Genomic DNA, 17449 nt, shown 5'->3' on the forward strand with positions numbered 1-17449 from the left:
CTGCTTCTGCTGCTAGCGATTTGGCCTGCACAACACACAAGTCACTGTGTGTGCAGTGCAAGGGGAGGCTATATTATGGTGTATCAGTGGTGTTGGTTGTTGGGCTGCCTTTTAAGGCTTCCTGACACGCTGGCATTGCTGTTTACCCACTGCTCCGCAAACTGCTTTTTTAAAAGCAATCCAATCTCCCTTATCCTCACGTCACTTTGGTCACAGGCAGCTGTGCCATCGAGCGTGTCACATAGCGCTCAGATATCAGTGGGCCGCACACAATCCACAAGTGTCCACTGTCCACAAGTGTACGCAGAGATTCAAAATCTCCATTATCCTCTCGTCACTTTGGTCACAGGCAGCTGTGCCATCGAGCGTGTCACATAGCGCTCAGATATCAGTGGGCCGCACACAATGCACAAGTGTCCAGTGTCCAAAAGTGTACGCAGAGATTCAAAATCTCCATTATCCTCTCGTCACTTTGGTCACAGGCAGCTGTGCCATCGAGCGTGTCACATAGCGCTCAGATATCAGTGGGCCGCACACAATCCACAAGTGTCCAGTGTCCAAAAGTGTACGCAGAGATTCAAAATCTCCATTATCCTCTCGTCACTTTGGTCACAGGCAGCTGTGCCATCGAGCGTGTCACATAGCGCTCAGATATCAGTGGGCCGCACACAATCCACAAGTGTCCACTGTCCACAAGTGTACGCAGAGATTCAAAATCTCCATTATCCTCTCGTCACTTTGGTCACAGGCAGCTGTGCCATCGAGCGTGTCACATAGCGCTCAGATATCAGTGGGCCGCACACAATCCACAAGTGTCCAGTGTCCAAAAGTGTACGCAGAGATTCAAAATCTCCATTATCCTCTCGTCACTTTGGTCACAGGCAGCTGTGCCATCGAGCGTGTCACATAGCGCTCAGATATCAGTGGGCCGCACACAATCCACAAGTGTCCACTGTCCACAAGTGTACGCAGAGATTCAAAATCTCCATTATCCTCTCGTCACTTTGGTCACAGGCAGCTGTGCCATCGAGCGTGTCACATAGCGCTCAGATATCAGTGGGCCGCACACAATCCACAAGTGTCCACTGTCCACAAGTGTACGCAGAGATTCAAAATCTCCATTATCCTCTCGTCACTTTGGTCACAGGCAGCTGTGCCATCGAGCGTGTCACATAGCGCTCAGATATCAGTGGGCCGCACACAATCCACAAGTGTCCACTGTCCACAAGTGTACGCAGAGATTCAAAATCTCCATTATCCTCTCGTCACTTTGGTCACAGGCAGCTGTGCCATCGAGCGTGTCACATAGCGCTCAGATATCAGTGGGCCGCACACAATCCACAAGTGTCCAGTGTCCAAAAGTGTACGCAGAGATTCAAAATCTCCATTATCCTCTCGTCACTTTGGTCACAGGCAGCTGTGCCATCGAGCGTGTCACATAGCGCTCAGATATCAGTGGGCCGCACACAATCCACAAGTGTCCACTGTCCACAAGTGTACGCAGAGATTCAAAATCTCCATTATCCTCTCGTCACTTTGGTCACAGGCAGCTGTGCCATCGAGCGTGTCACATAGCGCTCAGATATCAGTGGGCCGCACACAATCCGCAAGTGTCCAGTGTCCAAAAGTGTACGCAGAGATTCAAAATCTCCATTATCCTCTCGTCACTTTGGTCACAGGCAGCTGTGCCATCGAGCGTGTCACATAACGCTCAGATATCAGAGGGCCGCACACAATCCACAAGTGTCCACTGTCCACAAGTGTACGCAGAGATTCAAAATCTCCATTATCCTCTCGTCACTTTGGTCACAGGCAGCTGTGCCATCGAGCGTGTCACATAGCGCTCAGATATCAGTGGGCCGCACACAATCCACAAGTGTCCACTGTCCACAAGTGTACGCAGAGATTCAAAATCTCCATTATCCTCTCGTCACTTTGGTCACAGGCAGCTGTGCCATCGAGCGTGTCACATAGCGCTCAGATATCAGTGGGCCGCACACAATCCACAAGTGTCCAGTGTCCAAAAGTGTACGCAGAGATTCAAAATCTCCATTATCCTCTCGTCACTTTGGTCACAGGCAGCTGTGCCATCGAGCGTGTCACATAGCGCTCAGATATCAGTGGGCCGCACACAATCCACAAGTGTCCACTGTCCACAAGTGTACGCAGAGATTCAAAATCTCCATTATCCTCTCGTCACTTTGGTCACAGGCAGCTGTGCCATCGAGCGTGTCACATAGCGCTCAGATATCAGTGGGCCGCACACAATCCACAAGTGTCCAGTGTCCAAAAGTGTACGCAGAGATTCAAAATCTCCATTATCCTCTCGTCACTTTGGTCACAGGCAGCTGTGCCATCGAGCGTGTCACATAACGCTCAGATATCAGTGGGCCGCACACAATCCACAAGTGTCCACTGTCCACAAGTGTACGCAGAGATTCAAAATCTCCATTATCCTCTCGTCACTTTGGTCACAGGCAGCTGTGCCATCGAGCGTGTCACATAGCGCTCAGATATCAGTGGGCCGCACACAATCCACAAGTGTCCACTGTCCACAAGTGTATGCAGAGATTCAAAATCTCCATTATCCTCTCGTCACTTTGGTCACAGGCAGCTGTGCCATCGAGCGTGTCACATAGCGCTCAGATATCAGTGGGCCGCACACAATCCACAAGTGTCCACTGTCCACAAGTGTACGCAGAGATTCAAAATCTCCATTATCCTCTCGTCACTTTGGTCACAGGCAGCTGTGCCATCGAGCGTGTCACATAGCGCTCAGATATCAGTGGGCCGCACACAATCCACAAGTGTCCAGTGTCCAAAAGTGTACGCAGAGATTCAAAATCTCCATTATCCTCTCGTCACTTTGGTCACAGGCAGCTGTGCCATCGAGCGTGTCACATAGCGCTCAGATATCAGTGGGCCGCACACAATGCACAAGTGTCCAGTGTCCAAAAGTGTACGCAGAGATTCAAAATCTCAATTATCCTCTCGTCACTTTGGTCACAGGCAGCTGTGCCATCGAGCGTGTCACATAGTGCTCAGATATCAGTGGGCCGCACACAATCCACAAGTGTCCAGTGTCCAAAAGTGTACGCAGAGATTCAAAATCTCCATTATCCTCTCGTCACTTTGGTCACAGGCAGCTGTGCCATCGAGCGTGTCACATAGCGCTCAGATATCAGTGGGCCGCACACAATCCACAAGTGTCCACTGTCCACAAGTGTACGCAGAGATTCAAAATCTCCATTATCCTCTCGTCACTTTGGTCACAGGCAGCTGTGCCATCGAGCGTGTCACATAGCGCTCAGATATCAGTGGGCCGCACACAATCCACAAGTGTCCAGTGTCCAAAAGTGTACGCAGAGATTCAAAATCTCCATTATCCTCTCGTCACTTTGGTCACAGGCAGCTGTGCCATCGAGCGTGTCACATAGCGCTCAGATATCAGTGGGCCGCACACAATCCACAAGTGTCCACTGTCCACAAGTGTACGCAGAGATTCAAAATCTCCATTATCCTCTCGTCACTTTGGTCACAGGCAGCTGTGCCATCGAGCGTGTCACATAGCGCTCAGATATCAGTGGGCCGCACACAATCCACAAGTGTCCACTGTCCACAAGTGTACGCAGAGATTCAAAATCTCCATTATCCTCTCGTCACTTTGGTCACAGGCAGCTGTGCCATCGAGCGTGTCACATAGCGCTCAGATATCAGTGGGCCGCACACAATCCACAAGTGTCCAGTGTCCAAAAGTGTACGCAGAGATTCAAAATCTCCATTATCCTCTCGTCACTTTGGTCACAGGCAGCTGTGCCATCGAGCGTGTCACATAGCGCTCAGATATCAGTGGGCCGCACACAATCCACAAGTGTCCACTGTCCAGAAGTGTACGCAGAGATTCAAAATCTCCATTATCCTCTCGTCACTTTGGTCACAGGCAGCTGTGCCATCGAGCGTGTCACATAGCGCTCAGATATCAGTGGGCCGCACACAATCCACAAGTGTCCACTGTCCACAAGTGTATGCAGAGATTCAAAATCTCCATTATCCTCTCGTCACTTTGGTCACAGGCAGCTGTGCCATCGAGCGTGTCACATAGCGCTCAGATATCAGTGGGCCGCACACAATCCACAAGTGTCCACTGTCCACAAGTGTACGCAGAGATTAAAAATCTCCATTATCCTCTCGTCACTTTGGTCACAGGCAGCTGTGCCATCGAGCGTGTCACATAGCGCTCAGATATCAGTGGGCCGCACACAATCCACAAGTGTCCAGTGTCCAAAAGTGTACGCAGAGATTCAAAATCTCCATTATCCTCTCGTCACTTTGTCACAGGCAGCTGTGCCATCGAGCGTGTCACATAGCGCTCAGATATCAGTGGGCCGCACACAATCCACAAGTGTCCACTGTCCACAAGTGTATGCAGAGATTCAAAATCTCCATTATCCTCTCGTCACTTTGGTCACAGGCAGCTGTGCCATCGAGCGTGTCACATAGCGCTCAGATATCAGTGGGCCGCACACAATCCACAAGTGTCCAGTGTCCAAAAGTGTACGCAGAGATTCAAAATCTCCATTATCCTCTCGTCACTTTGGTCACAGGCAGCTGTGCCATCGAGCGTGTCACATAGCGCTCAGATATCAGTGGGCCGCACACAATCCACAAGTGTCCACTGTCCACAAGTGTACGCAGAGATTCAAAATCTCCATTATCCTCTCGTCACTTTGGTCACAGGCAGCTGTGCCATCGAGCGTGTCACATAGCGCTCAGATATCAGTGGGCCGCACACAATCCACAAGTGTCCACTGTCCACAAGTGTACGCAGAGATTCAAAATCTCCATTATCCTCTCGTCACTTTGGTCACAGGCAGCTGTGCCATCGAGCGTGTCACATAGCGCTCAGATATCAGTGGGCCGCACACAATCCACAAGTGTCCAGTGTCCAAAAGTGTACGCAGAGATTCAAAATCTCCATTATCCTCTCGTCACTTTGGTCACAGGCAGCTGTGCCATCGAGCGTGTCACATAGCGCTCAGATATCAGTGGGCCGCACACAATCCACAAGTGTCCACTGTCCACAAGTGTACGCAGAGATTCAAAATCTCCATTATCCTCTCGTCATTTTGGTCACAGGCAGCTGTGCCATCGAGCGTGTCACATAGCGCTCAGATATCAGTGGGCCGCACACAATCCACAAGTGTCCAGTGTCCAAAAGTGTACGCAGAGATTCAAAATCTCCATTATCCTCTCGTCACTTTGGTCACAGGCAGCTGTGCCATCGAGCGTGTCACATAGCGCTCAGATATCAGTGGGCCGCACACAATCCACAAGTGTCCACTGTCCACAAGTGTACGCAGAGATTCAAAATCTCCATTATCCTCTCGTCACTTTGGTCACAGGCAGCTGTGCCATCGAGCGTGTCACATAGCGCTCAGATATCAGTGGGCCGCACACAATCCACAAGTGTCCAGTGTCCAAAAGTGTACGCAGAGATTCAAAATCTCCATTATCCTCTCGTCACTTTGGTCACAGGCAGCTGTGCCATCGTGCGTGTCACATAACGCTCAGATATCAGTGGGCCGCACACAATCCACAAGTGTCCACTGTCCACAAGTGTACGCAGAGATTCAAAATCTCCATTATCCTCTCGTCACTTTGGTCACAGGCAGCTGTGCCATCGAGCGTGTCACATAGCGCTCAGATATCAGTGGGCCGCACACAATCCACAAGTGTCCACTGTCCACAAGTGTATGCAGAGATTCAAAATCTCCATTATCCTCTCGTCACTTTGGTCACAGGCAGCTGTGCCATCGAGCGTGTCACATAGCGCTCAGATATCAGTGGGCCGCACACAATCCACAAGTGTCCACTGTCCACAAGTGTACGCAGAGATTCAAAATCTCCATTATCCTCTCGTCACTTTGGTCACAGGCAGCTGTGCCATCGAGCGTGTCACATAGCGCTCAGATATCAGTGGGCCGCACACAATCCACAAGTGTCCAGTGTCCAAAAGTGTACGCAGAGATTCAAAATCTCCATTATCCTCTCGTCACTTTGTCACAGGCAGCTGTGCCATCGAGCGTGTCACATAGCGCTCAGATATCAGTGGGCCGCACACAATCCACAAGTGTCCACTGTCCACAAGTGTACGCAGAGATTCAAAATCTTCATTATCCTCTCGTCACTTTGGTCACAGGCAGCTGTGCCATTGAGCGTGTCACATAGCGCTCAGATATCAGTGGGCCGCACACAATCCACAAGTGTCCAGTGTCCAAAAGTGTACGCAGAGATTCAAAATCTCCATTATCCTCTCGTCACTTTGGTCACAGGCAGCTGTGCCATCGAGCGTGTCACATAGCGCTCAGATATCAGTGGGCCGCACACAATCCACAAGTGTCCACTGTCCACAAGTGTACGCAGAGATTCAAAATCTCCATTATCCTCTCGTCACTTTGGTCACAGGCAGCTGTGCCATCGAGCGTGTCACATAGCGCTCAGATATCAGTGGGCCGCACACAATCCACAAGTGTCCACTGTCCACAAGTGTACGCAGAGATTCAAAATCTCCATTATCCTCTCGTCACTTTGGTCACAGGCAGCTGTGCCATCGAGCGTGTCACATAGCGCTCAGATATCAGTGGGCCGCACACAATCCACAAGTGTCCAGTGTCCAAAAGTGTACGCAGAGATTCAAAATCTCCATTATCCTCTCGTCACTTTGGTCACAGGCAGCTGTGCCATCGAGCGTGTCACATAGCGCTCAGATATCAGTGGGCCGCACACAATCCACAAGTGTCCAGTGTCCAAAAGTGTACGCAGAGATTCAAAATCTCCATTATCCTCTCGTCACTTTGTTCACAGGCAGCTGTGCCATCGAGCGTGTCACATAGCGCTCAGATATCAGTGGGCCGCACACAATCCACAAGTGTCCACTGTCCAGAAGTGTACGCAGAGATTCAAAATCTCCATTATCCTCTCGTCACTTTGGTCACAGGCAGCTGTGCCATCGAGCGTGTCACATAGCGCTCAGATATCAGTGGGCCGCACACAATCCACAAGTGTCCACTGTCCACAAGTGTACGCAGAGATTCAAAATCTCCATTATCCTCTCGTCACTTTGGTCACAGGCAGCTGTGCCATCGAGCGTGTCACATAGCGCTCAGATATCAGTGGGCCGCACACAATCCACAAGTGTCCAGTGTCCAAAAGTGTACGCAGAGATTCAAAATCTCCATTATCCTCTCGTCACTTTGGTCACAGGCAGCTGTGCCATCGAGCGTGTCACATAGCGCTCAGATATCAGTGGGCCGCACACAATCCACAAGTGTCCACTGTCCACAAGTGTACGCAGAGATTCAAAATCTCCATTATCCTCTCGTCACTTTGGTCACAGGCAGCTGTGCCATCGAGCGTGTCACATAGCGCTCAGATATCAGTGGGCCGCACACAATCCACAAGTGTCCAGTGTCCAAAAGTGTACGCAGAGATTCAAAATCTCCATTATCCTCTCGTCACTTTGGTCACAGGCAGCTGTGCCATCGAGCGTGTCACATAGCGCTCAGATATCAGTGGGCCGCACACAATCCACAAGTGTCCACTGTCCACAAGTGTACGCAGAGATTCAAAATCTCCATTATCCTCTCGTCACTTTGGTCACAGGCAGCTGTGCCATCGAGCGTGTCACATAGCGCTCAGATATCAGTGGGCCGCACACAATCCACAAGTGTCCACTGTCCACAAGTGTACGCAGAGATTCAAAATCTCCATTATCCTCTCGTCACTTTGGTCACAGGCAGCTGTGCCATCGAGCGTGTCACATAGCGCTCAGATATCAGTGGGCCGCACACAATCCACAAGTGTCCAGTGTCCAAAAGTGTACGCAGAGATTCAAAATCTCCATTATCCTCTCGTCACTTTGGTCACAGGCAGCTGTGCCATCGAGCGTGTCACATAGCGCTCAGATATCAGTGGGCCGCACACAATCCACAAGTGTCCAGTGTCCAAAAGTGTACGCAGAGATTCAAAATCTCCATTATCCTCTCGTCACTTTGGTCACAGGCAGCTGTGCCATCGAGCGTGTCACATAGCGCTCAGATATCAGTGGGCCGCACACAATCCACAAGTGTCCACTGTCCACAAGTGTACGCAGAGATTCAAAATCTCCATTATCCTCTCGTCACTTTGGTCACAGGCAGCTGTGCCATCGAGCGTGTCACATAGCGCTCAGATATCAGTGGGCCGCACACAATCCACAAGTGTCCACTGTCCACAAGTGTGTGCAGAAATTCTAAAACTCCCCTGTCCTATAGACACCTTGTACCTTGTTTTACATTACTATATAGTTTGTTGGATTTTGTCTACATTTCTACCAAAAATGAGTAAGGCTGGTGGAAGAGGCCGTGGAATTGGGCGGGGGTTGGCAGCTGGTAATGATGGTGTTGGTGGTGGATCTGATGTTAGTGGCAAGAGCAAAATAGGACCGAATGCAGGAGGTGCTGACCCTGCGTCATCGTCTGGCTACATAAGGACTCGAACGCTTAGTTTTCTAGGAGTTGGCAAACCGCTTTTAAAGGCAGAGCATGAGGAAAAAGTTTTGTCTTACATTGCTGACTCAGCCTCCAGCTCTATCGCCTCCTCTTCTTCAGTTGTAAAAAGTAAAAGCACTGAGTCGTCATTGGAGGCTCATGTTCATGAACCACACCTTTCCTTGTGTCCTTCACCCCAACCAAGATTGAAGGATGACGCAGGCCATACTACTGATTACTCCATGGAGCTGTTTTCACATACAATGCCTGGATTATCAAGTCAAATGGTGAATTACCCAGGCCAAGATGAATCTGACATGGAGTGCACTGATGCACAGCCGCTGATGGATGATTCTGCTGGTACATTCACTCAGAGCACTACATTGTCCTCGCAGTGTACAGAGCCAGATTTTGACCCTGATGAGACTCAGGTGCCCCTTCCCGCACACTATACCACCATACACGGTGACACAGAGAAAGGTGCACATGACATAGAAGAGGAGGTGATGGATGACCCAGTTGTTGACCCAGATTGGCATCCATTGGGGGAAGAGGGTGCTGCTTCCAATAGCTCAGATGAGGAGCATCCACAGCAGACATCGACATCGCAACAGCTGTTATCTGGCAGGCCCGGAGCACTCCAAAGACAGGTTCCAAACATCAAAAGAGTTGCTGGACAGCTTGTCCAGAGGGTCAAAAGATCACAGCGTGCTAGGCCACAAAATGTCTGCCAAAGTAGGAAGAGTGCAGTGTGGCAGTTTTTTGAACAAAATCCTCATGATCTGGCCAAGGTTATCTGTAAGAAGTGCGCAAAGACCTTTAGCCGAGGGAAAAATCTGAAAAATTTGAATACCAGTTGCATGCTTAGACATTTAACCAGCATGCACTTGCAAGCGTGGACACAACACCAAACCTCAAGTGCCACATGTGCAACTGATCACAACGAAGGTAGTCAGCAACGCTACATTGTTTCCCCCACTGTAAGCCCACCGGTTAGCACAGCAGCAAATGTTGAGGTGTCGTTGCAAGGCTACAGCAGTCAGGGAATCCCACTGTTATATCAACGAAAGACTGATTCTAGGCCATCAGAAAGAACAACAACTCCATCACCATCATCAACCCTCTCTCAGTCCGCCCTGTCCACCGCTACTTCCACCATATGCAGCTCTCAAGTCCAGCTCACCCTCCCAGACACTATGAGTAGGTCAAGAAAGTACTCAGTCTCTCATCCGCGTACACTGGGTTTGAACGCCCACATTGCCAAACTAATCTCGTTTGAGATGATGCCCTTTCGGTTGGTGGAAAGCACAGCTTTCCGCGAACTCATGGCCTATGCAGTACCACGCTATGACCTACCCAGTCGCCACTTCTTCTCTCGCAAAGCCATCCCAGCCCTCCACCATCATGTGAAAGACCGCATTGTCCATGCACTCAAGCAGTCAGTGAGCGGAAAGGTGCACCTCACAACTGATGCATGGTCCAGTCGGCATGGCCAGGGCCGTTACGTGTCCATCACTGCGCACTGGGTTAATGTGGTGGATGCAGGGTCCACAGGGGACAGCGGTGGTCGGACCGTGCTGCCTAGCCCACGGTATAGGAAACAGTTGGCTGTAGGCGTTCGACCCTCCTCCTCCTCCTCCTCCAGAAGCGACAGCTCGTCCACAGAGCGCAGTTGTACGAGCACTCCATCTGCAGCTGCCACTGTTGCACACAATGTGTCCCCCTATCGAGCAGCTAGTGGAAAGCGTCAGCAGGCTGTGTTGCAGATGATGTGTTTGGGCGACAGACACACCGCCGAGGTGCTGGCCGAGTACTTGAAGCGACAAACTGAGTCATGGCTGGGCAGTGTACATCTTGAGGCAGGCAAGGTAGTTAGTGATAACGGCCGTAATTTTGTGGCAGCCATAGCCCTTTCAAAACTCAGCCACATACCTTGCTTGGCTCACACCTTGAACCTGGTGGTGCAGTGCTTCCTCAAAAATTATCCGGAGTTAACAGCCCTGCTCCAGAAGGTGCGAAGACTGTGCGCGCACATCCGCCGGTCGCCTGTACACTCCGTTCGTATGCAGAAGCTGCAGCGATTGCTCCACCTTCCCAACCACCGCCTCATTATCGACATTGCAACAAGGTGGAACTCCACCCTGCACATGGTGGAGCGGCTGTGCGAGCAGAGGCAGGCCATAATGCATTTGTGGGATGATACACGGCCAGGCACTTTGAGAGCAGACATGGAGTTGACAGGCGTGCAGTGGTCGAAGCTGAAAGACCTTTGTAAAGTCCTTCAGTGTTTTGAGGAATGCACACGGCTGGTAAGCGCAGACGACGCCATCCTAAGCATGAGCATCCCACTTATGCGTCTGCTTATGCAAACTTTGACGCACCTTAAGGAGCAGGCGTCTGCAGCCAATGTTGATGAGGAGGAAGAGGAGGAGGGAATCCTTGATGACATTCAGCCATTGTCTACTCAGGGACCTCTCCTGGACGAGGTGGAGGAAGAAGAGGAGGAGGAGGAGGAGGATGATGGGGATGATTACTTAGGGGAGGAGGATGCATCTCGTGGGGCAAGTGAAAATGTTGGCGTGGCAAGGTCTGGTACAGGGTTTGTGCGTGACTGGAGGGATGTGGATTTGCCAGAAAGTGCTCCTCCACCCAGCACTCGCAGTGCATCATTGACACCGGGAACATTGGCCCACATGTCAGATTATGCCTTGCGGATCCTAAAAAGGGACCCCCGCATTGCCAAAATGATGAACGATGACGACTACTGGTTGGCCAGCATCATGGATCCACGCTATAAAGGCAAATTACAAAACATCATGCCACAGGAGAACCTTGACCTAATATTGGCTAATAAACAAGCAACTCTGGTAAATCGGTTGCTTGAGGCATTCCCAGCACACAGCAGCGGTGATGGTTCTCACACGAGCCGTACGGGCCGGGGGCAGCTTGGCAGAGGTGTTCATGGTGCACACAGCAGAAGTGGCGTTGGAGACAGGGGTTTCATGATAATGTTGTGGACTGATTTTTCAAATACCGCTCACACAACTGGTAATACTGCATCGATGGAAAGCGACAGGAGACAGCAGTTGTCAACTATGGTTACAAACTACTTTTCCTCCCATATAGATGTTCTCCCACACAGGTCATTCCCCTTTGACTATTGGGCCGCTAAACTGGACACCTGGCCTGAATTGGCACAATATGCCTTACAGGAGCTCGCTTGCCCAGCTGCAAGTGTGCTATCGGAAAGAGTCTTCAGTGCAGCTGGTTCAATCCTGACAGAAAAAAGGACCCGTCTGTCAACCCAAAATGTGGATGATCTAACCTTCATTAAAATGAACCACGCATGGGTTTCCAAGGATTTTGTCCCACCTTCCCCTGATGACACATAGGGTGACAGAAAAATGGCTTGCTTTGGTCCACCTCTTCCTGGTACTTCACCTATTTCGCCTTTTGCATCAGCTGAATGTCCAACATCAACATATGCCACTTTCTAAAACTCCCTAACTGTGCTGCCTCCCCCCCCATGGCCGGGGTCACCACCTACCGCACGACACCGTGCGAGTGCCGTTACCCTGGACAGGTGGGTAGGCCAACTCTTGGGCGCGGGCACTGGCACAGGGTCCCTCATAGTGCAATCAAGTGTCTCTGACGGTGGTGGTGCACACCCGCCGTCAGACACACCGCTGTACTATGAGGGGCCCAGTGCCAGTACCGACGCCCACGAGTGGGCCCCCCTTGCTTGGCCAGGGCCCCAGCATTTGCAATCTTTACCTCTCCCTGCTCCTCGGCTGTGTAATCTGGGCCGTCAAATCCATACTGTGCCTGACACCGTCTGAGCCTGCCTCCTGAGACATATATTTTGAATGTGTACGCTATCCATACATGTTATCCAGGGATACGGTACCCTTTCTAACCTTTGTGCAATGACGTGCAATCCATACTGGGCCTAACACCGTCTGAGCCGGCCTCATGCTGTATAGACATATATTTTGAATGTGTACGCTATCCATACATGTTATCCGGGGATACGGTACCCCTTCTAACCTTTGTGCAATGACGTGCAATCCATACTGGGCCTAACACCGTCTGAGCCTGCCTCATGCTGTATAGACATATATTTTGAATGTGTACGCTATCCATACATGTTATCCGGGGATACGGTACCCCTTCTAACCTTTGTGCAATGACGTGCAATCCATACTGGGCCTAACACCGTCTGAGCCTGCCTCATGCTGTATAGACATATATTTTGAATGTGTACGCTATCCATACATGTTATCCAGGGATACGGTACCCTTTCTAACCTTTGTGCAATCACGTGCAATCCATACTGGGCCTAACACCGTCTGAGCCTGCCTCATGCTGTATAGACATATATTTTTAATGTGTACGCTATCCATACATGTTATCCGGGGATACGGTACCCCTTCTAACCTTTGTGCAATGACGTGCAATCCATACTGGGCCTAACACCGTCTGAGCCTGCCTCATGCTGTATAGACATATATTTTGAATGTGTACGCTATCCATACATGTTATCCGGGGATACGGTACCCCTTCTAACCTTTGTGCAATGACGTGCAATCCATACTGGGCCTAACACCGTCTGAGCCTGCCTCATGCTGTATAGACATATATTTTGAATGTGTACGCTATCCATACATGTTATCCAGGGATACGGTACCCTTTCTAACCTTTGTGCAATGACGTGCAATCCATACTGGGCCTAACACCGTCTGAGCCTGCCTCATGCTGTATAGACATATATTTTGAATGTGTACGCTATCCATACATGTTATCCGGGGATACGGTACCCCTTCTAACCTTTGTGCAATGACGTGCAATCCATACTGGGCCTAACACCGTCTGAGCCTGCCTCATGCTGTATAGACATATATTTTGAATGTGTACGCTATCCATACATGTTATCCAGGGATACGGTACCCTTTCTAACCTTTGTGCAATCACGTGCAATCCATACTGGGCCTAACACCGTCTGAGCCTGCCTCATGCTGTATAGACATATATTTTGAATGTGTACGCTATCCATACATGTTATCCGGGGATACGGTACCCCTTCTAACCTTTGTGCAATGACGTGCAATCCATACTGGGCCTAACACCGTCTGAGCCTGCCTCATGCTGTATAGACATATATTTTGAATGTGTACGCTATCCATACATGTTATCCGGGGATACGGTACCCCTTCTAACCTTTGTGCAATGACGTGCAATCCATACTGGGCCTAACACCGTCTGAGCCTGCCTCATGCTGTATAGACATATATTTTGAATGTGTACGCTATCCATACATGTTATCCGGGGATACGGTACCCCTTCTAACCTTTGTGCAATGACGTGCAATCCATACTGGGCCTAACACCGTCTGAGCCTGCCTCATGCTGTATAGACATATATTTTGAATGTGTACGCTATCCATACATGTTATCCGGGGATACGGTACCCCTTCTAACCTTTGTGCAATGACGTGCAATCCATACTGGGCCTAACACCGTCTGAGCCTGCCTCATGCTGTATAGACATATATTTTGAATGTGTACGCTATCCATACATGTTATCCGGGGATACGGTACCCCTTCTAACCTTTGTGCAATGACGTGCAATCCATACTGGGCCTAACACCGTCTGAGCCTGCCTCATGCTGTGTAGACATATATTTTGAATGTGTACGCTATCCATACATGTTATCCGGGGATACGGTACCCTTTCTAACCTTTGTGCAATGACGTGCAATCCATACTGTGCCTAACACCGTCTGAGCCTGCCTCATGCTGTATAGACATATATTTTGAATGTGTACGCTATCCATACATGTTATCCGTGGATACGGTACCCCTTCTAACCTTTGTGCAATGAAGTGCAATCCATACTGGGCCTAACACCGTCTGAGCCTGCCTCATGCTGTATAGACATATATTTTGAATGTGTACGCTATCCATACATGTTATCCGGGGATACGGTACCCCTTCTAACCTTTGTGCAATGACGTGCAATCCATACTGGGCCTAACACCGTCTGAGCCTGCCTCATGCTGTATAGACATATATTTTGAATGTGTACGCTATCCATACATGTTATCCAGGGATACGGTACCCTTTCTAACCTTTGTGCAATCACGTGCAATCCATACTGGGCCTAACACCGTCTGAGCCTGCCTCATGCTGTATAGACATATATTTTGAATGTGTACGCTATCCATACATGTTATCCGGGGATACGGTACCCCTTCTAACCTTTGTGCAATGACGTGCAATCCATACTGGGCCTAACACCGCCTGAGCCTGCCTCATGCTGTATAGACATATATTTTGAATGTGTACGCTATCCATACATGTTATCCGTGGATACGGTACCCCTTCTAACCTTTGTGCAATGACGTGCAATCCATACTGGGCCTAACACCGTCTGAGCCTGCCTCATGCTGTATAGACATATATTTTGAATGTGTACACTATCCATACATGTTATCCGGGGATACGGTACCCCTTCTAACCTTTGTGCAATGACGTGCAATCCATACTGGGCCTAACACCGTCTGAGCCTGCCTCATGCTGTATAGACATATATTTTGAATGTGTACGCTATCCATACATGTTATCCGGGGATACGGTACCCTTTCTAACCTTTGTGCAATGACGTGCAATCCATACTGGGCCTAACACCGTCTGAGCCTGCCTCATGCTGTATAGACATATATTTTGAATGTGTACGCTATCCATACATGTTATCCGTGGATACGGTACCCCTTCTAACCTTTGTGCAATGACGTGCAATCCATACTGGGCCTAACACCGTCTGAGCCTGCCTCATGCTGTATAGACATATATTTTGAATGTGTACGCTATCCATACATGTTATCCAGGGATACGGTACCCTTTCTAACCTTTGTGCAATCACGTGCAATCCATACTGGGCCTAACACCGTCTGAGCCTGCCTCATGCTGTATAGACATATATTTTGAATGTGTACGCTATCCATACATGTTATCCGGGGATACGGTACCCCTTCTAACCTTTGTGCAATGACGTGCAATACATACTGGGCCTAACACCGTCTGAGCCTGCCTCATGCTGTATAGACATATATTTTGAATGTGTACACTATCCATACATGTTATCCGGGGATACGGTACCCCTTCTAACCTTTGTGCAATGACGTGCAATCCATACTGGGCCTAACACCGTCTGAGCCTGCCTCATGCTGTATAGACATATATTTTGAATGTGTACGCTATCCATACTTGTTATCCGGGGATACGGTACCCTTTCTAACCTTTGTGCAATGACGTGCAATCCATACTGGGCCTAACACCGTCTGAGCCTGCCTCATGCTGTATAGACATATATTTTGAATGTGTACGCTATCCATACATGTTATCCAGGGATACGGTACCCTTTCTAACCTTTGTGCAATCACGTGCAATCCATACTGGGCGTGAGAACGGCTGGCGAGCTGTTAAGCAAGCTACAGCACCTGTCCAGACAAGTACAGGGATTCCCTAGCGAGGAGACTTATTTGATTGTTTTCTATGTTGGGACAGCAATTTTTGGGGAGCACTATACTCTGGAGAATGATAGATGGGGCCCACCATACACTGGAACATTCCAAAGGTGGACATCAGACACTGGAGCAGCATTTACAGGGCCCATTATACACTAAAGCATTAGAAATGGGGCCCATTATGTTTGGAGCATTATTTGGGCCCATAAGACAGTGGAGCTTCATCCATGGGGACCAACATATACTGTAGCATTATGTGGAGCTCATCATATACTGTTTCAAACATTATATGGGACCAATGATTTTGTATGGAGAAATAGATGGGCCTCGTCATGAGATGTAAAAAGTGAGGTATTTTTCATTGTACTATACCGCTATTTCTCTGCCGTATCGGAGCATGATGAGTTGTGGTATGTGTTAAAGGGGCGCTCTTTCGCCCAGGGCACATGAAAACCTGCAGCCAGCCCTCCCCCCCCACAAATTTAGCCAAATAACCCCCATTTTTCAGTGCGTAACTTGTATTATGAAGTTAATTAAGGTTGACAAGCTTAAGTAAGAAGAATTGATGCTTTAGGCATTCAAATGGGCACTGTAGGTGTGTTTCCTGTCCTCTTCTCACTGCCGACTTTTATTCCCCATTGACTTACATTGGGTTTCGTGTTTCGGGACGACCCCGACTTTTCCCTATAATCGGACGATCTTGCTCGACCCGACTTTTGGAAAAGTCGGGTTTCACGAAACGAAACGCGACCCTAAAAAAACAAAAGTCGCTCAACTCTACTCAGCACCACAGGAAATGAATAGACCCGGGAGGAGGACCTATAAGCAGCATTGGATGCAGCGTACAAAGTCAAACAAGGACCTAGGATAGATGAGCGTAATGTGTTCTATTAGTTTTTCACCTCTTTGTGTATTATTCTTTAGGGTCTAGCGAAACCTCAGAGAATAATAAATGGCTTTTCACAGCATCTAGGGAACTGATAATTCAGATTGAACTTTATTTCAGTATGAATTATAGGATAGGATAATATTTCACCTGTCTACATTTCTATGTCTATATAAAATGTCACAACATAATGGTAAATATATTTGCTTGCGCTTGGTAGGTGACAAGCATATTTCATACAATCATTGATTTCCAGATGTATTATTATACCTTAGAGACATACCATATGTACCTGTCAAGGCCTACATTCCAATGCCACCTGCAAACAGATGAAATTCAAAATAAATCTTTTGGTCATTTGACACATAAGTAGTTGGAGAAGATTTTTTACCTGTGTTGTAAAATCAAGAAAGAGTATTCTGCCAAGAACTGCTCAATCCACCAGGATGTCAGAAGGAATCACATTGTTCATTACTTCAATGTTGAAATGTTTTTCATTGGAATGGGATG

Source organism: Dendrobates tinctorius, unplaced genomic scaffold (genome assembly GCF_039654945.1).
Source record: "Dendrobates tinctorius isolate UK_male_01 unplaced genomic scaffold, ASM3965494v1 ptg000030l, whole genome shotgun sequence".
Taxonomy (NCBI): Eukaryota; Metazoa; Chordata; class Amphibia; order Anura; family Dendrobatidae; genus Dendrobates; species Dendrobates tinctorius.